The 23,476-nt window shown below is 44.1% G+C and overlaps 1 protein-coding gene and 1 non-coding gene across 4 annotated transcripts in view; both read left to right on the top strand.

The window, feature by feature from the left end:
• The window catches only part of NCKAP5 (NCK associated protein 5), a 912,592-nt gene that overhangs the window by 52,332 nt on the left and 836,784 nt on the right, over positions 1 to 23,476 (top strand). The gene's annotated exons all lie outside the window — the stretch shown is intronic.
• Positions 6,161 to 6,263, top strand: LOC116280724 (U6 spliceosomal RNA). The gene has a single exon (XR_004190209.1). It is a non-coding gene; the product is annotated as a U6 spliceosomal RNA (small nuclear RNA).

Raw genomic sequence — 23,476 nt, 5'->3', positions numbered from 1 at the left:
AGATCTTGTATGTATTTCCCTGTGCCATACAGTATAATCTTGTTTATCTATTCTATATTATTATTTTTCTTAAATCTCTGGACTGTTTAACTTAAAGATTTATGTGAACTCGTACCGGTGGGGGTTGGAGGGTTGTAAGCGAGGGCACACCTACTAAAGGTGTGGGGTTAATGGGTTTTGAGCAAAGACCTGAGCAGCTCTGGCAGCAAAATCCTCCCGCCTCTCCATCTGCACCCAGTCTCCAGAACTGCCTCATTGTTCATCGTTCCAGAACAGCCCCTGTTCATTCCTCTCTTCTTTGCCATGCCCAGATCTCCAAGGCTCAGATACCACCTTCCCTGTCATCTCTGTGCTCGGAGATTCTCCGACCCACTGGTTTGGGATGTTCCCTTCGCTAGATTCCCATCTGCTTCCCTTTGGCACTTTCTATGATGGTCTATTCTGATTAGATGGTCTGAAAGTAGCTCCTCACTGGTCTCCTCTTCTATACGTATGCTCCCTTGAAGTCTGTTTTCCACAGAGCAGATATATGGATATTTTAAAAGCATCATTCACATGACGTCGCCTCCTGCTCATCTGAGCTCTGTCTGACCTCCTTCTTGCCTCCCACTGGCCATACCCTTGCTCTACCCTGACCGCATGCACCTTCTTGCAGCTCCCAGACATGGCAAGTTTGTTTCCATCTCAGAACACAAAGTGTTTTAAAAAACCCTTCAAGGTAGGAATTTAACAAACAAACAAACAAAAACTTGTTTCCCACTGTTTTCCAAGGTCCTGGAACCAAAGGCACATTGTTGGTGCTAAAAAATATGTACTGAATAAATGATGAAGTGGGTGAGTCTTCCTGGTGCCCCAGTCTGGCAACAGTCACTGGATAAACACATCTCACAAATCATTCATTCAGCGGCCAGCAGGCAAGGCTGACTGCCTTCTATCACAAAGGTCTGATTTCATCCTATCAGCACATCTGCAGACAGCTCACTTTGCCCTCCCGTGATTCCAGGGCGCCGTTGGGTCTGTGTGGACCGTGCGTGGACTCTGCTGGGAGGGGCTGAGACTGAGTGGTGGGAGGAAGTCAACTACATCATCCTCAGGAAGAGGATCTGCGGGGACTGTTGGGAAGGTGGTGGCCAGGTAACATGGCAGCTGTTGAGGTTAGAGGTGGGAATCAGCAGAATGCCAGGATGCACACTGCAGAACAGGTGCGAGAAAGCAGCTCCCACCGTGCCTGCAGGAAGGGGCTGGAGTCTGCTTTCAACTTGGAGCAGCAGACCAGGGGCTCGACTCACAGGAAAGCAGCCAGGCATGCCTCGGTGACCCCTTCAGAGCAAGAGCCTCCTGTCCTGGTCCAGCCACCCCTGTGGGGACAAGTGCAGAGCTCATGCCTCGGGACCTGTCCTTTTGCCGATATCAGGGGCCCAGCTGTCAGGAAGGATTCACTTGTGAAGAACTTTCTCCACTTCTTCTTAGCAATAAGGCCTTTTCTCAAATGGAGAGTGAAAGTACCACACATCAAGAGGGAGAGGTGCCAACCAGGCCTCCCGTTCAGGGAATTTATAATGGAACTTTATTTTCCACCAATTTACAGACAAATCCTGGGCTCCCGGCTTGTAACTCGGTCAGCTCTGCTTCAGTGGACACGTGAGCGGTTCTCAAAGGCGCCCCTACAGCTCATTGTTCGGGGTCTGGCCTCGGAACAAAAAGGGGTTTGTGTGCTCGCCGTGGTGTGTGCCAGGGCTAAAGTGTCTCTCTCTTTCCCTAGAGGCTAACTTTTTTCTCTTTCTTTCCCTCCCTCCCTCCCTCTGTCCCTTTCTCTTTCTCTCTGTCTCTGTCTCTGTCTCTCTCTCTCTCTCTCTCTCTCTCTCTGTTGCTCTGAGTTCTAGTCTTTAGAAACCAGAAGAGAAATCTTTTATCAGGCAAATGCTCATGGGATCAAATCCATCTCACCTGAAGATTTAGGCCCTAGGGTACATACAAGGGAACAGTTGTTTCCTGAACTGAACTCAGTTTCTGGAAGATCGTTATTCAATGACAGCAAAACACACTCTTTTTCATGTTGGCCTTTTGCGTGTTTGCTTAATATCGTCTTTTGCGATGAGTTTACTCCCTCGAGAGCCGTGCTTCCGGACACATCCTCCAGTGGTTCCCCTAAGAAATCCCCACCTCATTGGAGACATGAATAAGCAGAGACCCGCCGTTTAGACTGGACCGTGGGCAGACCAGTGAAGCTGGATTTGAGCCAGCCAGCAGAGCTGACAGGAGGAGGCTTCCACTCCAGCCTTTCAGAAATCTTCTGGTGTTCCCTCACCTCCCCACCGGGTGTGTGACTGATGGGCTCTGAAGCCGTTGCCAAGCGTGGATAAGCTGATTGGAGTCCTCCCAGAAGGCAGTGGGAAAGCCCTTCTTCCCTCCCCATTTCTGATTTCATGCCCTCCGGGGCAGCAGACAGGCTTTCCAGGCAGAGGCATGTGGAGGCGGTCCCTCCCCACATCTCACCCAAGGTCCCAGACGTGGAGGGCAAGTGCTTCCCAGCTCCATCTGCTCCACCACCGCTGCTGCCTGCCCTTCCCCTCTCTCCCCTCTGTCTCCTTTGCAGTCAGCACAGTCAAGGCCAGGGCTACCTTGAGGTCAGTGAGGTGTGTCTTACATGCAAGATGATGTCTACTTATTTAATTATTCTATATACCTGGTACTTACAAAAGGCTCTAGTCAATGCTCCTCTCCAGCCATCAGTCAGGAGACACCCTCCTGCTGCCAGGCCAAATTCCCAGATCCCCCACCTCGACTCTCCCTTTGGGCATTTCGCTTCTCTGTGCTCTCCCATTCTGTGCATCCCTGAGGCAAACCCCCGGCAGAAGAGCGTGCCAGCCCTCCCACTGCTCTAGAAGGGTATTGGGCTCTGGAACACATCCCCAGGCTCCTTCCTGCCACACACAGGCTGCTTTCAACAGGTCCAAGTTTGCACTTGAGTTAAAACACCTGCCGTCTGCTGTGGGTTGAATTGGGTCCCCCCAAGAAGAAGTGCTGAAGTCCTAACCCCAGGGATACCTGCGCAGGGGACTTTAATTGGAAAAGGGCCTTTGCACGTGTAATCAAGTTAAGATGACATCATGCCGGATTGGGGTGGCCCTAAGTCCAACAGCTGGTATCCTCATAAACTGAGGGAGGTTTGGGGACACACTGACACACAGGGAGAGTGCCGTGTGGTGTCAGAAATTGAAGTGATGGAGCTATGTATGCCAATGAGCGCCAAGGATGCCAGCAAGCAGCAGAAGCTGGGAAGGTGGGAGAGGATTCTTCCTGAAAGCTTTCAGAGGAAGCATGTCCCTGCTGACACCCCGATTTTGGACTTAAAGCCTCCAGAACCATGAGAGAATAAACTTGTGTTGTGTTAAGCCACCTCATTTGTGGGAATTTGTTACAGCCACTCTAGGAAACTGACACACTATCCCTGCTTTCTGCGTTCTCTGCCCTGGTCAGCATCCCAGGCACTCGGTACGATGTTCAGGCTGCCTGTTTTGCGGGGGGGGGTCTCCACCTCATCCAATTTGGCAGGGTCAGTGGGGATTCAGGGGAAAGGAGACCCACCCTATAGAGCTTAATGCAACTGAGTTCTCATCAGGGAGGAAGGCTCTTAGACTGGCCTCATTTCCTGGCCATCGTTGGACCATTGGAGTTGTGAGAGCCATGGGGCTCTCAGCATGTGGTATTCAGACTAACAGCATCAGCACCACTGGGCCTGCTCCGAATTTGTTCCTTTGAATAGATGGGAAGACAAGGAGAATTCTCAGTGATGAGCAATTGAACCGGGTTCATCCGTTTAGGGCACTGTACAGGGTTTGGGAGACAAGGCCTCAACTTGTGAGGAAGAGGGTTACATTTTCCCGGGTGGGGATCTTCAGGGCATGGTTGCCCCGTGAGCCTGCAGTGTGTTACTATGGGTTATGTGGCTGGTTGGAGATGAGGCATTTCCTGCTGAGAAATAATAGTAGAGTGCACTCATTGTGGCACAGTATCCAGGCCCAGGTCAAGGTGCTTTTCAAATATTAATTCACAAAATCCTCGCAGCCACCTGAGGAGTGAGGTACTCTCGTTACTCCCATTGTGAAGGTGAGGAGACTAGGCACAGAGAGGTTCAATAACTTGCCTAAAGTTACCCAGCATCGTAAGTGATGGAGCAGAAATTCCCGCTGACAAAGTCTGACTCCCGAGTTGATACTCTTAACCATAGTCTTACTTAGAGCCCTGTTCTTTCCCAGTTTATCCAGATGGATGTTCATACTCCCACCAATTTCTGCATCATTGGGTCCAGACCTTCCTTGCCCCCTGGCATCCTGTGGAAACTCCAGAGATGTGAGCATCACTGAATGGAAAATGCAGTGAGCACGAAGCGTGGGATGAAGGATTTTCACCTTACTCAGGAAGAACCTCATGGCCTATGCACTTGGCCACACTTGGAATGAAAGGATTGGCATCCGTTGTCCATTAAAAAAAGCAGAACAATGAGGAGGGGATGGGGCGGGGGTACACCAAAGATTGTGGAAAGGACTGCAGCAGCCACCTCTTTTAGACTCAGGGTTTCTCAAACTTGAGTGTCCATCAGAATAACCTGGAAGGCGTGTTAAACCACAGATTTCTGGACCCACCCCCAGAGTTTCTGATTCGGTAGGTCTGAGGAATCAGGCCCATGGATCTGCATTCTGTCGTCTCTAGGCGATGTTTATGCTATTAGCCTGAGTACCACACTTTGCAAATCATTATTTGAGGCTAATTCCCACTTTGCTTTGGTGGAGGTTGGGGTAGGCTCCTTAGGTAATCACAGAGACCATATATGAAGATCTTGGACATGCTTTTTCTCCCAGTTATACTATTGGCTACTTGTTCAGAGGAGCAAATTTGTCAAGCAGCAATTTTCATGAAGATGGGTGAACGGAAAATCTTTGCAGCGTTCATCTAGAAGGGTTGCCCATCAGCGGGCCTCCATCTCTCCTGCCGCAGAATGAGAGGAAATCACCATGTGTTTTGCATGGAGGATGCAGGATAGGTCACCTGCAGAGAAGGAGGAATTCTCACTGGTCTGGGATAATCTGAGTCTGACTCTTTTTCGAGGTGGGAAGGTTGACAAGATCCCTCCTCCCTGCCGCTCCATCCCTACAGTCTGTGATACTCAAAGTCAGGTGTTTATTCTTTGTAACAGTTCCATTTGGTGCCACAGCCTTACTCATCTCCCACTGCGTGCCCCAAAAACTCCCCAAAGTGACCCCTTGTCTAAAGGAGAACTTTCTGTTTGCATTCGGCCCCTGAGTCCACTTCTGGTTTCTCTCAGTTTAGAGCAACATTTTGTTCACTCATTCATGCTGGAGACCTGCAAGCCACCTTGACTCATCTGTCTACCATCTCCCCGACATCCCATAATCACAGTTTCTACAGTCGGATTCTCCTCCCCTTTTCCACTCTAAGGTTCAAGATCATGTCTCTGTCATGTCTCACCTGCGCCATTGCACTGGCCTCCTAAGTGGTACTTCTGTCTTCAGCTCTGCAATCTCACCTTTATCCCCATCACCTTCCCAGTATGATTCCTCTAAAACAGGGGCTGGCAAACTAAGGGCATGGCCAGATCCGGCTCACCCTCTCTTTGGATGACCCACGAGCTGAGAATGGTTTGTATGTTTTTTAATGATTAAAAAAATTTAAAAGAAGAACAGTAGTTTGTGACCCGTGAAAATTCTAGGCAACTCAAGTTTCAGTGTTGATGGATCAAGCGTTCCTGTAAAACACCGCCACACTCATGGGCGTACGGATTGTCTGGGGCCACCTTCATGCTGTAACATCAGAGCTGTGGAGCGGCAACAGGGACTTTTGTACAGCCCACAAAACCCAAAGTATTGCTATCTGGTCTTTTGTAGCAAAGATTTGGTGACCCCTGATCTACAAAGTACATCTGACCAAGTCACTCCCCTGCCTGAAACCCCTGCAGGGCATTTCAGAGGCCTCGAGGTGAAGTCCAGGCTCCTTCACATGGCCTACCAAGACCTCTGTAATCCATTCTGTGCCCACCTCGCCCCCTTTGGTTCCCAGCTTTGCCAGCTTAAATGCCATGAAGGGCCAGGCTGTCAATGGTTAAAAACAAACAAGCAGCATGTAAGACTGAACTAACGGCTTGCTTCGGCAGCACATATACTAAAATAGGAATGATACAGAGAAGATTAGCATGGCCCCTGCGCAAGGATGACATGCAAATTCGTGAAGCATTCCATATTTTTCACCAGTCAGAATGGCCGTCATTCAAAAATCCACAAATGACAAATGCTGGAGAGGCTGTGGAGAAAGGGGAACCCTCCTACACTGCTGATGGGAATGCAGTTTGGTGCAGCCACTATGGAAAACAGTGTGGAGATTCCTCAAAAGACTAGGAATAGACTTACCATATGAGCCAGGAATCCCGCTCCTGGGCTTGTATCCAGAAGGAACCCTACTTCAGGATGACACCTGCACCCCAATGTTCATAGCAGCACTATTTACAATAGCCAAAACATGGAAACAGCCTAAATGTCCATCAACAGGTGACTGGATAAAGAAGATGTGGTATATTTATACAATGGAATACTACTCAGCCATAAAAACCGACAACATAATGCCATTTGCAGCAACATGGATGCTCCTAGGTCATTCTAAGTGAAGTAAGCCAGAAAGAGAAAGAAAAATACCATATGAGATCACTTACATGTGGAATCTAAAAAACAAAAACAAAAACAAAAACAAGCAAACAAACAAACAAAAACAAAGCGTAAATACAGGACAGAAATAGACTCATAGACAGAGAATACAGACTTGTGGTTACCAGGGGGGCTGAGGGCAGGAAGGGATAGACTGGGATCTCAAAATTGTAGAATAGATAAACAAGATTATACTGTATAGCACAGGGAAATATACACAAAATGTTATGGTAGCTCACAGAGAAAAAAATGTGACAATGAGTGTGTATATGTCCATGAATGACTGAAAAATTGTGCTGAACACTGGAATTTGACACAACATTGTAAAATGATTATAAATCAATAAAAAATGTTTAAAAAAAAAAAAGACTGAACTAACGGAGTCATGCCTTGGCCCCTGGTGAACCGGAGCATTTGTGCCCCACAAAAACATACATTTCAAGAAGACAATACAGAATGAATGCCATGTGAACCATGGGGCATCCATTTGCCCCATGATGCTCCAAGCCTCTTTGCTTTTGACCTCGCTGTCCTTCACCCAGGACTGACCTTCTTTCTAACACCATCAACTCAATGCCTACTCTTCCCCCAGGAGTCACCTTGTGGCCACTTTGCACAGAAAGTCGTGTTAGGTGTTCCTCTGGGCACCTGCCATTGTGTCTATCACTGTGTGAATTCCATTGTGTAGCAGGTACTTATTACTCATTGGTTTCCGCTATGACACCCTTGACTCCTTGACGGTAGTGTTGCCTCATTCAAGTTTTATGCTCAGTGTGTGTTTGTAGAATGACTGAGTGAGACCTAAGTGAGGAAATAATTAACTCAGTGACTCAGCAGTTTCCTGTGTTCTGCACACAGAAGTAAAGTCATCCAACGTTATCTTCTTTGTGTATTAAAATACTTGTATTATTTTTCACCTCTTGATGAAAGTTACTTTAGAATTGGTCTATCTATCTCATTCTTTCTTAACAACAACGTATGAGAAAAGGCAGGTGGGAAGAATTATCTCTGTCCTGTAGATGAGAAAACAAGGGCAGTGGAGTATGGTTTGGTGCTATCAGGGGACCAGATAGCTAGAAATTCATTCCTTTGACACTGGATCACATGACTCTCTCAGTTCAGTTTCATGTCATCAAAAATGTGTTCAGTACCTACTGAGTGTCAGGCACTAATCCTAGGTCCTAAAGATCCAAAAATGAACAAATCATGGTCCCAGGCTCCAGGAAGTCACAGTTTACCCTGGGAGATGAGCTTGTCCATCTTCTGACTGCAGCAGACCAGGGACCCCCCTAAGAGGAAAGATGAGAGGGACCTCAGCTAGCCTGTGTGCACATGCATGAGAAGGAGAGAACACTTTTCTCACTTAGGTTAGATGTCTTCCGAGCCATCAGATGTCTGGAGTCAGACCCTGCCCCTGGTGGCGATGATGTCAGCATGTAAGCATTGTACCGTCCTTTCTGGGTATATCATGGCAGCAGTAACTTCCCCTCCTGAATTCATCATTCTCATCAACTCACCAAAGAAGGGCTAGCTCCACATAAAATGATTGTACTGAAACCACAGGGACGTTTTGGAGGAAGAACATTTTTACTAATTGTGGATTGGAGAAGAGTTGGGAGGAAAGAAAGCTCAGCCTGTGTGCATCACCACATCTCCCTGTGAGGCTCTACGTGGGTCTGGTCTCCTGGCTGGACTCTTGAGAGTGGACCTGCCCCGTGTCTGTGGATGCTCTTCACACATTCACAGGGGAAGGCAACTCAAGATTTCTCCTAGGACAGAGCTGAGGGCTGCTCTGGGGTCCTCCACCATGCCACCCTCTGCATATGGTATGTCATTCAGTCCCCGCATTGTCCCTTGAGGGAAGTCGTATCATTACCTCTGTTCCACTGAAGAGGAAACTGAGGCTGGGAAAGGTGAAGGAACTTGGGCAAGGCTGAAATACTGATGAGTGCGGACTGCCACGCTGTACACCCAAATGTTCATCTGGGTCCTGGTTTTCCCCAGCTTGTGGCCAGAGGAGGATAACACAAATAATGCAGGGAGTTTTTAAAAAGAAAGTTTTTAGTATTCGCTTTTTACTCTGGAATATTACTCAGCCATATAAAAGAAGTGAAATATAGCCATGTGCAGTAACATGGATGGACCTAGAGATGATTACACTAAATGAAGTAAGTCAGACAGAGGAAGGCAAACAGCGTATGATATCACTTATATGTGAGATCTAAGAAAATGATACGAATGAACTTATTTACAAAACAGAGATAGACTCATAGACATTTAAAAAAAAACAAAACTTATGATTACCAAAACAGAAAGGGGGTGGTAAATTGACATTTTGGAATTAGCAGGTACAAACTATTACATATGAGATAGATAAACAAGGACCTATTGTATAGCACAGGGAACTATATTCAGTATCTTGTACTAATCTATAATGAAAAAGAATCTGAAAAATTATATATATATATAGTATATATACATAAAACTGAATCACTTGGCTGTACACCTAAAACATTGTAAATCAACTATACTTCAATAAAAGACAATAAATAAAAAGTAAAGAAAAAATTGCAATCTGCTTTAAGGTTTTTGAAATTTGTTCTTTTGGAATTAAAATATTCTTGTGTGTGTGTGCGTGCGCATGCGCAATAATGTCTCAAGGAGTATATTATTATTTTTTTGAAAAATTTGTCATGAAATTCCATCTACATTACACAGCTGATTAGATTCCTTCTTCCTTTCTCTCTTGTGAAGATGGCCAAGAACTTTATAGGCGCATGTGTGTGTGCATCCACACAGATATATTTATGTACACGTGTCTATAGAGGAATGTGCAACATTAAATACATTTTAAAGAAGCAGTTCTGGGTTTCCCTTGTGGATTCTGCTTCAGGTTTGTTGAGTGATAATCTATTTAAAATTATGGTAGCAATGACTGCTTATCTGGTAACCACTGTGAACTGCTGGATCTTCCTCAGAAAGACAGTCCAGGGCCCCACTGTCCATGGCTCACAGACGGCGTTGGACCTGTATTTTAACAGGACTGACCCAGCTGCTTTCTGCTTCAAAGATACTGTATATTTTATCTCCGGGGGCCTGGACTGAGGTTGAGAACAAGGCATAATTAACTCCAATGACTCCCCATTCAATCCCTGACAAAGCTGATGTGTTTATAAAACTCCAAATTAAAATCTCTAAATGTCTGCATTTCAGACAAAAATAGACAAATAAAAAAACATTTTTCATCAAAACCTGAACGTGAAGCTTAGCCTCATTTTAAACAAGGAAATAAACAAACGCTTCCCTTTATAACAGGTCTCGGGACACAAAGTGTATTATGAAGAAAAACCGTAGGTGCCTTTGTACAAGTAGACAGGTGTTAATCTGGACGTCCCTGTTTTTGTGTCTACATGACATAGTGTAATGAAACTGAGAAATTCAGCGAACGGTTTGGTCTTGGTGATATCAAATTGTTGATGTTCTACTGACTGGTTTCCAGCGTTGTGAGAATGCAAAATCTAAGGTACACAGGAAGTAAATAAATTGATTCCCAGTTCCTTGCTAACAATTCAAGGGTCTGAAAGGGCGATGGAGAGGGAGAGTCCGAGGACACGCCAGGGAGAACAAGACTCAGCAAGGAGAGGAGTGAGCTTGGAGGCCTTAGGCCTTGTCTGACACTCGGTGTTGTATAAAGAAATATCTACACACATAAACAGCTTTCATTTTGCCTGAGGCTGGCCTGGAAAATTCATCCTCTGGCTAGGGTAATATAGGTTTTTAGCAACATAGCCTGGTATGTACAATCAAGCACTTGGGTTTGAAACCATCTATAAACATTCATTGCCAGGGAACTGGTTAAATAAACTAGAGTACATCGATTCAAAGAATTCTAGGTAGATAGTATACATGGATGTAAAAATTGTACGAGGTATATTGTCAAATAAAAAATATTTTATACTCATATGTATGTAAAATAACCCTATTTATATTTTTTAAAAGGATAAATAGATTTGTGTGCAAATGATTGACCCTTTTTGGAAGGACATACAATACGTAGTTACCAGTAGATAATTATCCTTGAGGTCTGATTTATCCTAGAAATGAACACATTTGTTTTGTTTTGTTTTGTTTTCCTTTTTGCCTTCTACTTTTTTGCATAGTTTGAAAAAAAAAAGCCCATCATATGCATGTGTTACTTGAATGATGAATCTTAAGAAAACAATGAAAAACCTGGACTTGGGTCTCCTTTATGAGTTTTGCTGTGTGACACTAAGTTTTCTGAGCTTCAGTTCATTTTCAAGGGTTGATGAGAGGAACGGTTTTGACACATGTAAAAGTCCTCTGCACATTGTACAGTGGGTCCAGGTGTTTTCACCTCTTTTGTTTAGATATATCCCAGGAGCTTTCTATTTGAGTGGGATGGAGCCAGATGCCAACAGTGACAGCCGTAGCTAAAGTTTTCTCCAATCTGTTACCAAGGGATGGGATTTTTCAGGCTGTGCTTTCCCTCCTGCATCTGACCGCTGCCTGGGACCCCGCCGCACTCTCCCCACTTTCCTGGAGACACGTGGCTCTGTGTTCCCAAGGCAGTGGGAGATGCCTGAATTATGCCTGAATTATCATCGGGAGAGCGTAGGAGACAGCAGCAGCTCCCCTGGCAGCCAAACGGGGCAGCTGTTTTCTGAGACATGTGACTTCATGAAACCTCTGTTGGCAAACACATCGCCTCATCAGGAAGGGAAACCCAGCAATTCAAACGCTTTATGAGGCCCCAGCTTAGCTCGCACTGTTTATTTGGGCTCTTCGTTGAATGTTGATCACTAGGCTCTAAATAATGATTCATTGCCCCACCTGACTCAAAGCCCTGCTTTATCTTCCCAGGCGGGGAGGAAGTTCCCACCAAGTGGATCTTGGCTCTATGACAGCTTCTCTGTAGTCTGGGCCCTGGCACAGGAGTGACACAGGTTCAGAGAGGGAGAGACACACACCCAGATGTACAGGCACTCACACACATACACCATTCACACATTCACAAACACACATGCACAACACATGCTAGTCACACACATAACATACTACAGGCTCACACACACACCACACTCTCACTGTGGCATAGACACTATGAACAAATGCTCAGAAATAGGAGAAACTATCCAGAAAACTGCTTATCAAAACAGAAGAGACTTCTGCTGCAGTGAGTCAAAGGGCTTGGCCAAAAGAGCGATTTTTCCTCTAGATATCTAGGGGGCAACTGCAAACAATAACAATGCCTTGGGCGAGGGTATTTAAAGACATCTGACATTTCACTAAAATGGGACTTCACCAGCTACACCTTCTTTTGGAGTTATTGTAACCTTCAGGTTGGGTTTTGTGGTTTACTGGCACTGTCAAGGATCGCTTCTCACCCACAGCCAATTACAGCACTTTTCCCTGAAAATGTTGAAAGGAGGATGCTAAGGTACAGAGGTGGAGGATCTCAGGATACAGAGGTGGAGGCTGCTCAGGGCACAGAGGTGGAGGCTGCTCAGGGTACAGAGATGGACGATGCTCACGATACAGAGGTGGAGAAATCACCCTGTTAACCAGGTCCAGCCAAGCTGACACTTCCCGGGAGAACATCCTGGACTTCAGGGAGGTGAGGCAGGACAGGGCAGAGCTGAGGGGCCATCAATAGAGAGGGGAGGCAGGAAAAGCATCTCAGTGGGGCTCCAGCAGGGGTGGACCTCTGCCCCAGCCCACTGGGGGTCTTTGCTATCCATAGCCTCCTGGCTGAGTTGCTTTCAGGCAGCAGGGAGAGACCTGATAAAATTTCTTCTACCTTCAAAAATAACATTGGTTTGGGTTGCATGTACATTAGGGAGTGTCTTCTTGTCTCCCTGTCTCTTTGAGGTTGTCAGTGCCTGTCACCAGCAGGCAGTCACTCACTGTATATGGAATGAAAGAATGGCAACCTTTCTGATGCCGCAGTCCAGATATTTCTGTACGGTTCCCTACATACATATAAAGGGGCTATGTCCATCTGGTGGGCATGAAGACGATTATAATGTGCCTGCACATTACCTCACTGTCTGAATATCTTTTCTTCTTTATTTATGTGCACTTCCTTGGTGATCTCATCCAGCCTCATGGCTTTAAATACCAGTTATATACTGACAACTCCCAAATCTATATCTCCCTCCTAGATCTCTCTCCTGAGTCCCAGGCTTCTATGTCCCATGGGCTACTGGGCACCTCCAATTAAGTGCTTAATAGGCATCCAACCGTAGCACATTCGGAAGGACTCCTGATTTGCCTCTGAAACCTGTTTCTCCTGTAGGCTTCCCCACTCAGGAAAGGCAACTTCATCTTTCTGGTTTCTCAGGTAAAATCCTCAGACTTATTCTTGCCTTTTTTTTTCTTTTTTATAATTTTTTTATAATTGCTTTACAGTGTTTCAGATGTATGGCAAAGTGATTCAGTTATACACATATATATACTCTTTTTCAGATTCTTTTCCATTATACATTATTACAAGATATTGAATATAGTTCCCCTGTGCTATACAGTAGGTCCTTGTTGTTTACCTATTTTATATATAGTAGTATGTATCTATTAATCTCAAATTCCAAATATATCCCTCCCCACCCTTTCCTCTTTGGTAACCATAAGTTTGTTTTCTATGCCTATGAGTCTATTTCTGTTTTGTAAATAAGTCCATTTGTATCATTTTTTTAGTTTCCACATATAAGTGATATTATATAATATTTGTCTTTCTTTGTCTGACTTATTTCACTTAGTATAATAATCTCTAGTTCCATCCATGTTGCTGCAAATGGCATTATTTCATTCTTTTTAATGGCTGAGTAATATTCCATTATGTATATGTATATACCACATCTTCTTTATCCAGTCATCTGTCTATGGATACTTAGGTTGCTTCCGTGTCTTGGCTATTGTAAATAGTGCTGCTTTGGATATTGGGGTGCATGTAGCTTTTCTTTTTCTCTTTTCTGGATATATGCCCAGGAGTGTGATTGCTGGATTATATGGCAAGTCTATTTTTAGTTTTTTAAGGAACGTCCATACTTTTTCTACAGTGACTGAACCAATTTAAATTCCCAAAAACAGTGTAGGAGGGTTCTGTTTTCTCCACACCCTCTTCAGCATTTATTATTTATTCTTGCCTTTTTAATTTCTTGCACACTCGTATTTACCCCATCAGTGTGTCAGATCTACATTTAAAGTATATCCCAAATCTGAGCACATCCTAACACCTCCACTGCTGAGAACCACCCACCATGTCACTCCCTGGATGACAAATGTCCTATCTGATGTCCCGGTGTCCTCTCATATGTCTTTATGGTTCACCTTTCTCCAGAAGCCCTGGTGTTCCTTTAGAAATGTAAGTGAGATTAGATTGATCTTCTGCTCCAAAACCACTAGTGCGTCCACATCTTGCTTTAAGTGGAAGCCAGGGTCCTAACCTTGTCCACAGCAGCTACATGATCTTCACCTAATCTCATTTTCCACCTGCTCGTCCCCTCATTCCCTGCCTCTGCATGCTGGCTTCTTGCAGTTCTTCCCCAGCATCAAGCAGATTATCATCTCAGGGCCTTGGCCTCGCTGTTCCTTTTGCCTGGAACAGGTGTCCCTAAATTTTCATATGATTTATTTCCCCCTTTCTTTCAAGTCTGCTTCAATGCCTCGAATTAGAGAGACATTTTCCGACCAATCACACCACATCATGCCACTCCTGCTTATTCTCCACAACACTAATCCCTACTTTGTATGATAGGCGTATTTTTGTTTATGTGTTTATTGCCTAACTTCTCCTTCTAGAATTTAAGCACCATGAGAGAAGGACTTGATGGATTTTGTTCCCTTCTACACCTCTGCTGCCTAGAACAGTGCCTGACTCCCAGTAGGCACTCAGTAAAGTTTTGATGAATGGAGGAAGGAAGGAAGAAAGGGAGGGAGGAAGGAAGGAAGGAATCATGAGTTCCATTAGGACAGAACCCAAGCCCGTCAGACTAACAGACATTAGAGCAGTATTTCTTAAACCCTAATCATGGTCATTCAATAAGATAACAACAAGTTTATACTGTATAGCACAGGGAACCATATTCAATATCTTGTAGTAACCTATGGTGAAGAAGAATATGAGAACGAATGTATGTATGTTCCTATGTGACTGAAGTATTGTGCTGTATGCTTGAAATTGACACAACATTGTAAACTGTAGTTCAATAAAAATTTATTTTAAAAATGCATTTTATATTATGACACAGTTGACAGATATACATATATTTAGTATGTGGCTTGCACTCTATTTTCTTTTCTTTTCTTTTTTTAATTGAAGTATGATCAGTTATAATGTGTCAGTTTCTGATGTACAGCACAATGTCCCAGTTATGCACATACATACATCTATTCATTTTCATATTCTTTTTCATTAAAGATTATTACAAAATATTGAAAATAGTTCCCTGTGCTATACAGAAGAAACTTTTTTAAAGTCTATTTTTATATCCCTCCCACCCCTTTCCCCAGTAACCATAAGATTGTGTACTATGTCTGTGGCACTCTATTTTCTATTTCTTTGAATTCTATTTTAACATTTTCTAATTTAGTTCCATAACAAAATACTGCTCTGGACTCGTCAAACTGATTTAACCGCTGATGGGTTATGAACCATGGTTTGAAAAACACTGAATTAGAGGAACTGGAAAGTCTTGCTGGGGGATAAAGGTTAAAATGTAAATGAAGGGATCAGTCATGACACCATCTTGTGAATTAGAAAATCAGACTGCTTTCTTTGTAAAAATTTGGCATCTTTATTAGAGTCGGGGAGAAAAAGGCAATTCTCTGGCATGCGTGCTTTGAGGAGAGAGAGTCATGGGTTGGAAGCTGTTGGCAAGGTGTTTTTAAAATTCAGCTGACACTGAGGGAGGACTTGGGAGAGAAAGGTGCAAGGAAAACGTCATCATCACAGTGCAGGAAAGTGGGTTAGGGCCAGCTCTTGCCCGACACTGTCCACATATTCAGATGGGGACAAACCCAGTTTCAAGCCCTGTCTAGATCCCTTCTGTCACACTGAGGACTTTTCCTGTCCTTCCCTTCAGGTGGAGACTGTGTGCACAAAATGGAACGCCTCTTCTGTCATCCCCACCAGTGCCTTTCCCAGGAAGATGTAATTAGTTCTAGATTTTTCCATTCCAGTGTTCTCTGCCAAACTGAGCGATGACCAACTATGTCATACTCAGGTTATCTTCTCAGAAGCAGCCATGAGGCATTTCAGTTGGTCATACAATGGTTGTTATCTGACAAGGAACCTTTGTGATGTGCCAGGCATTGTTCTGAGTAATTTACAACAGCTCTGTGCAGTGGTGCCACCGTTAGGGTCTGAGCATGATTACGTAAGTTATCCAAGGTGACCTCATTAGACCTCATTAGTTGGTGAACTAGGATTCACACCCAGGCAGTCTGGCTCCTGAATTCCTGTTCTCACTCACTGCTTGTTCTTTAAAAATGTGACGACTGATCTCATAGTGACATTGGAGCCAGCCTGCTGCTCATGAAGGGGAATGAGGTTCCAGGGCACTGGTGTTAGCCTGTGAGATGAGGGCCAGGGCACATCCCTAGTATGCATTGCTTTGCCCCCGTTTTTCCCTGAATTCAACTTCTTGTAGAAGTACAATCAGCCAAAGCTAAAGGACGGATTGTCCAATTCAGAGATCGTGATCTGGTGGTGGACCTCTTTTGTTTGATCCACTAGTATTTTTAAAACTGTAGATCTTAATGCCTTTTGCTGGCCATGAACTTTCCTCTTCATCGCAGTCGCCACCATTCCTTACTGTCCCCACTCTGCTCTTCACTTACGTCCCCTGCCTTGTTCCTGAAGGTAATTTGTGTGTGCGCATGTGCATGTGTGTACATGTGCATGCCTGTGTGTGATATTGCTGTTTTAAATAGGATCAGGTGCCAACTGACTCTGCCCTAGGTCTCTTAACATGACGTGGTGCGTGCTACTCTGCTCGTACCACCATCCTGAGGATTAAGAGGAGGCAAACTGGGCATGAACTTGGCTAGTGTTCTTTTCACAGTACTTGCCATCGAATTGCAAGTATATGGTTCCCATTTGTTGGAGGAGAACCCCCTGGGAGCATCAGACCTTGAGGAACCATCTGGTACCTCTCTTCCTGAAGTTGACATTGTTATATGTGAGCCAAGCCAATAATAAGGGAGAGGCCATTGAGGAAGGAAGTCAAGGTGATGGTAAATCACCTACATAAAGCATCAGTTCTCAAGGGTGAGTAGGGAAAGAAGATAAGCCCTCAGGTCAAGTGCAGAACTGGCCAGGAATTAGAAGCAGAAGGGAAGGAAGTGATTGAGGATTCATTGAGGGTATTACTGGCTTGCGGGTCACACGGCCCTTGTGTTAGCAGCTTGCTGGACAGCTCTGAGACATGGGCATTTACATACATAGAGACTGTTTGGCTTTAATTGATCATTAACACTTACGTATTTAATGAGGCCCTACTAAGGGTCTGAGCTAATTGTACCCGAATGAACTTTTACTATTGAAGATCTAAGCTCTTAATGAACTCCGTGCCAAAGAGGTTGAGGAGAAAATGCCAGATCTGCCTCTTATCTCTAGTATCGACTCACACTTAATCCCAGGCTCTCGTGAGGGCCAACAGTGCTTGTTCTCACTTTTTCTTTTTTAATGATCAGCACCATGCCAAGATATTATTTATGCCAAAACACAGACACTTGGTGCCAGAGAGGGAGATGGGAAGCGTTGGAGGAACCTTTTCCTCTAGAAAGATTGCAGAATGGAGAAATTAAGAGCAACACAGATTTCTCTGTAGTCCGACAGACGGTTTGAATGCTGCCATTGATATTTCCTACCTGTGTGTACAGGGCGGACACTTAAGCCCTCTGAGTCTCAGTTTTCTCATGTGTAAAATAAGGTGAATAGTGTTCATAGTACATAGAGTCACTCATAAAAACTATTAAAGGAAATAACATGGAAAATGATTCGCCCGTATGTCGTAAAGAACTATAATTTTTTATTATCAGAGTTTCTTGAAATACTTGGAGGAAATCTAGGTGGAGGTGGTCTATGACCTATGACAAAATGATATTATTGTATTTTCCTTGCAATAGAATACTAATGAAAAGTAAGAGAACTGACTGGCCTTCCCAGCTCTAACCATGATGTGGCAGACCATGTAAGCCACCAGAAGTAGTAGACAACAGAGTCTGCAAAGCATGGGCTTTGATTCAGACAAACTTGACCTCGATCTCTATTTATTAAGTGATTCTGGAAAATCTAGCTAGGGTTCACGGAACTCCATTCCTTCATCTGTAAATGTGGATAATGTTTTTCCTAGGTTTCTTTTTGTTTGTTTTCATAATATAATTTCCGAGGTTTCTTACAATAAAATACTGTAACCATCCCTAAAATGTCAGTGATTTCTCTTCACTCACTTTCAGTGCTTATCTCTGTGTGTTCAATGAACATATATATATCGTGTGTTAACTTACAATTTAAAAAAATGGGAACTTACTGTTTATTAAATGTTGTATCCTGCTGTTTTCACTTAGCTTTATCTTGTGACTATTATTTAATAAATTGTGCTCCGGAATCTATTTATAAATGGCTGCATTATAGTCCACCTTGTGGAGGAACTAGTTTATTTAACCACATGTTGTTTGAAATGTAGATTGTTCCCCTTTTTTTTCATTTAAAAATATGGTCACAGAGAAATTTCTTTTACATTAATCATTTTTTTCCATCTCTGGACAATTTCATTTTGATCATTTCCAAGAAGTGTAATTACTAAGTCAAACGATATGCCAAATTGCTTCCCAGAAAGGTTGTACCAGTTTACAACTCCTGCTAGCATTGTAGGAAGGTGCCTACTTCACCATGATCTCAGCAACAGTGGGCATCACCCCAAATTCTGTTCTGCAAGATGATTTTGTCTGTGAAAATTGTTTATTAGCTGAATGGAGACATCTTGAACAGATAGCAGTATTTCCCTAACTCAACCTCTTACCTGGTGAAGGCTGAGTGAGACTTAGAGAATTGTTAGGAGTTCAGATTTTATAACAGGTTGACTGGACCACGAGACTGGAAACATGCCAGTCACTGGAACAAAAAGTGAAACCAGAGGCCTTTTTACTTTGCTTTCGTTGAAAAACCATTGGCAACCTAGATTATCACCATATGTAAAATGGGGACATTTGTGTCTGTCCCTTGGAGGGATTTTTGAGTAGAATTTAATGAAAAGTTGATACATCTAGATGCCTGCAGAGCTGCACATGTTACAGCAGATCACCAACTAATTACTATGTGGTTAGCGGGGTATAATTGTGTGGGGGCTGGGAAGAAGACAGCTGGTAGTAGCACCTTTTAGGAGACAGAAGTAGCAGCCTGAATTAGATGTAGCTAAAATAGGAGTGGATGGTGATGGAGTGATTTTTCAGAGAGCATGCATGACTCTCCAGAGCAACCCTCACACACCCTCAGGGAGATCCTGGCAAGCCCCAACTTCACCTAGAAAGTCATTCTCCAACTTTTCTTGCATCAGAATCACCTAGGTTGGACCACTGTTGAGTCCCAGAGTTTCTGATTCAGTAGGTGGGGTTGGGCCTGAGAATTTGCATTTCTAATAGACTCCCAGGTCCTGCTGCTGTGGTCCCTGGACCACACTTTTCCACTGGCCTACAGGATCCCCCTTGCAGCAGTTTAGCTATCATTAAATTAAACCACTGTCTGCTGTGGGTTTCTGTTTTTATTCATAGGGAGGCCACTAGTATTTGCATTCCAGCAGCATTAAGCTTCACCAAAAAGCAGTCTTTTAATTATTTCTCCAGGACATGGTATTGTGTCTTTGGAAAATGTAAATACAGTAAGTATATCTCTCCTTGATCCATGTCTTCATCTGGTGTACACATGCGGTTGAATGTGAATTGCGTGAGCATGCCCAACATCAGAAAAAAGGAATATTTTTCTAGCCAGTGTTAGAATCATCTCCTGCTTTTCAAAGCAGAGTGTTCAGATTTGACAATGACTTACAATGAAAAGTGAAATTTCAGCCTCACTTCAGGCAAATGGGTACCCTCCTGTTTCCAAGGGCATGTCTCTTCTCTGAGAGCTCTGGGTTTGAGTGGCCTGGGAAAGATAAGGAGACATATCATGATGTCAGAGAGGCCCTCAGCCCACAGACACAGAGCTGTGGTCAGTGAGCAGACAGCCCTGTTTGGTTCAGCCCTGTTCCAGGGAAATGGCTCCAATCCAAACACATGAGCAGGCCAGAAAGCAGGGTTATGTAATCACCTGGATGCTCAGCCTGCCACAGCAGCTGTTGGAGGAAACTGTCACAGTTGGTTTGCCGAGGACCCAGGGCTAGTTGCCTGCTCTGGGAGGACGCATTCCCAAGCTGACACCTGGGCCTCAGGACAGCCAATGAGGTTCCACCAAGCAGAACAGAGGGGTCCAAGTTAGACAGTGTGTTCCAGTGAGAAAGACTCACTCTCTGTAGGGAAGAGAGAATCCCACATGACATGAAGCAGACAGGGAGAGGGAAGAAGTGCAGATAGACGTCCAATTAGATAACCATCTCCAGCCACGTCTTACAAGCATGCAGCGTTTTGATGCCATTCTCCAGGATCCCAGATGCATCTGAGGCATTTCCTTCCCGAGTTTACTTTTTAACTTTTTTAAACTCCTATTGAAGGGTGGGGAAACAAATGTCCTCATTCAATAGAGATTTGTTTTAGCAGCAATGGAAGATTAACTTGTGATGAGGTCATTCCGTGTGAAACAGAGTTCTGAAAAGAGTGTCAGGGACTAATGTCGATATGATTACATTCTTCTTGACTAAAATCATATTAGAAGGATGGGCAAGAGGAAGGGAAGAAGGAAGAAGATTAGAATAAAAGAGAAGAAACAAGAGCTTTTCTGATTTTTCAAAAAATTCACTTGAGCTTTTTAAATAACTGATTGCAAATAGCTATTGAGTTTGGAACTATTTATTTCCAAAACTCTGAGTTTGCGTGGGGCGGGGGGCAGGGGGGAGAAAGAGAGAGAGAGGGAGAGATTGGGGAGAGAGAGAGCCTTTATACTGATTACACATTCTGGGTGGATCGTATATTCATATATTTGCACAAATGCCTGAGACATGGTCTTAAAAAATAGTGACTAATATTTTAATGGTATCATTGTGTATTCAGGATCGATGCATTACATGCAAAAGCAAAGTCCATCCACTTTATTCCCTTACCTCTGAGGGCATGCACACTGAATGTTCTAAGGTACCAAGAGGTGATTAAAGCTTGTGGGGAAATACTCCATCTGTCTCAGAAATAAACCATGCTGATTTGTTCTAAATGAGTAAGAGGCTTCCCTGAGCTTTCAAGAGACAGTCTGCATTAGACACCGTGATTTATGCCGCACTGTAACTACATCATGCCAGCTAAGGTAGGGGCAGCCGTCCCCCCAAGTTATTAAAGCTGTTCATTTCTCCTTAGTACCCCATGGTGTACAGGGTTTCCATGGTAAAAGAGAAAATCGCTGTTTTCCCTTCTATGCTTCCATCCTAGGGTTCAATTTCCACATCCATCTGAATACTACACAGAGCTCAGAGAAACAGAGGTACAGGAATTTAGATCCTGCTTGACTAAAGACTTGGAATATGAATAATTTGTAATGGAAGATTTATGGAAAATTTATTTATCTTCAACCTTTTCTGTTTTCTCCTACAGAGAAGCAGAAGGTAGAATGGGTTTTAAAAATTCATCATCCAAGAAGCAGTAGTGGCCTGGGTTATCCCAATTCAGTAGTAACTCACGAGTGAGCAAACAATTCACCAAGGAAACCAGGAGACTTCAGCCTCCTGAGTACCAGGGAAGGAATCCATGGCAGCCCCTGTAACCTCTGACGGATGTGTTGATGATAGGCTCACTGGTTTATTAGCTTCTCTATAGTATCACAGTTGGATAAAAGGAAAAGAAAACAATTTCAGCTCTATTTTTTATGTTGACATGTCCAGAAGCCAAAAATACTCATTGTGTTCTTTATCTATCCTATTTGCTGGGAAGGAAAGGAATTACATTTTCACGGTGAAACCATAATGGTGAAGGGAAGATGTGTATGTGATACCCATAGGGATATTGACACGGACTTCTGAGTCTGGGCCTGGGTGTATCTCGGTTTAACACAGAGGATTTCCTTATCTAGGGGAAAAGGAGGGCCAGCAAAAATATTTATGTAGTCTACTGATGATAGAGGGCGATGTTTATTGCCGTGGGAGGAGGGCATTCATCTTCTCACTCGTTTCCCTTCCACTGGGTCATGTTTACTTCCTGTTTCTGTCGAGAGCTCTCTTTATGCCTACGTTCCCATCCTTTTCTCTATCCAGGTATATTCACTTATCTGCCTTCATATGTGGATCTACAGCTGGTCAACCCTGAGCTGGCCTCCTGCCCTAGGAAGGATGGAGGCTAGACCAGAGTCCTGCTAGAGAATCAAGGTCCCTTCTGGGATGTGCTGTTCTCATGTCCCATCTGACCTGTCCCTTTGAGTCCTGTGTGCCATAGTTTCCTCGTTGCCTCATTTCTCTCTACCTTCCACCTTCTTCTCTAGTCTCCCTATAAATACCTGGAGTCTTTGTACTACCTTTGTTACCGAATGCAAGTTCATGTGCTCTATGCACATTGAGGTCAAAGAAATCAAAACATCAGAGTTTGGAGCAGAGAAAGGGTTGTTGCAGGGCCGAGCGAAGAGGACGGGGTGGCTCATGCCCAAGACTACCTCAAGCTCCCTGCAGGGTTTCAGCAAAGCATATTTAAGGCCAGGTGAGGGAGGGAGGCCATAGGGTACATGATCAGCTCGTGCACAATTCTCTGGTTGATGTGGAGGGAACAGGGCAGTCAACACTATCAGCCCTTAGGCACTAGGAGGTCTGGGGGCCACGTGCTCTCAATCATCAAGTAGTTCATTTCTTCCCTTTGGTGGTAGTTTTTAGCATCTGAAAAACTCAGGAAATATAAAAGAGATACTATTGTCTGGGTGCTTCAGAGAGGACCTGCAGCAGAGGACATGGGGGAGGGGTCTGTCCCAGGAAGGCCCCTCAGGGTCCTCCTTGGTTACACATTCACATCGCATACAGTGGCATTTTGGTGGAGACTTTGGAGTCAGCTGCTTTGATGAAATCCTATCTCTGCCCACACACTAGCTGTGCAACTTTGAGCAGGTTACTCAACCTGTCTGTGCCTCATCTTCCTCACTGTAAAACAAGAATAATGGAAGGAACAAACTTACACGACTGTGGAGAGACTTAACTAAGCCAAGACATTTACAGCGCTGTGAAAGGCATTTGGCACACACTCAGAGCTGTGTAATTGTTTATGGTCATCACAGTTCCTGCGGTTATTATCTGACCTTATGCATCCTCTTTAATTATTAAAGCTGCCATTCTGCTTTAAGTGTATGTTTCTTTCAGATGATCTGTTTGGTTGCTTCCACACTGCAGCATACCCCATGGTTCCCCAGATTGTAATTTCTCACGCTGATTCAGAGTCTTAGTTATCTAAAAAAACAGACTTTGCTGATTATACTGGAGAAACCATACTTTCCCCTTTTGTGCTTAAAGTTCTCAAGGTCTGAGGTTATGACTCGGGTTGAGTTCTCTGGAAACAGAAACTAAATCCTATATTGGTTGGGTTAGGTGATGGTGGGAAACTGATTGGAGACAGACGCCCGTAGATGA

Source organism: Vicugna pacos, chromosome 5, assembly GCF_048564905.1.
Source record: "Vicugna pacos chromosome 5, VicPac4, whole genome shotgun sequence".
NCBI lineage: Eukaryota > Metazoa > Chordata > Mammalia > Artiodactyla > Camelidae > Vicugna > Vicugna pacos.
The sequence above is the reverse complement of the archived record's forward strand: the minus strand, read 5'-3'. Positions and strand labels throughout refer to the sequence as shown.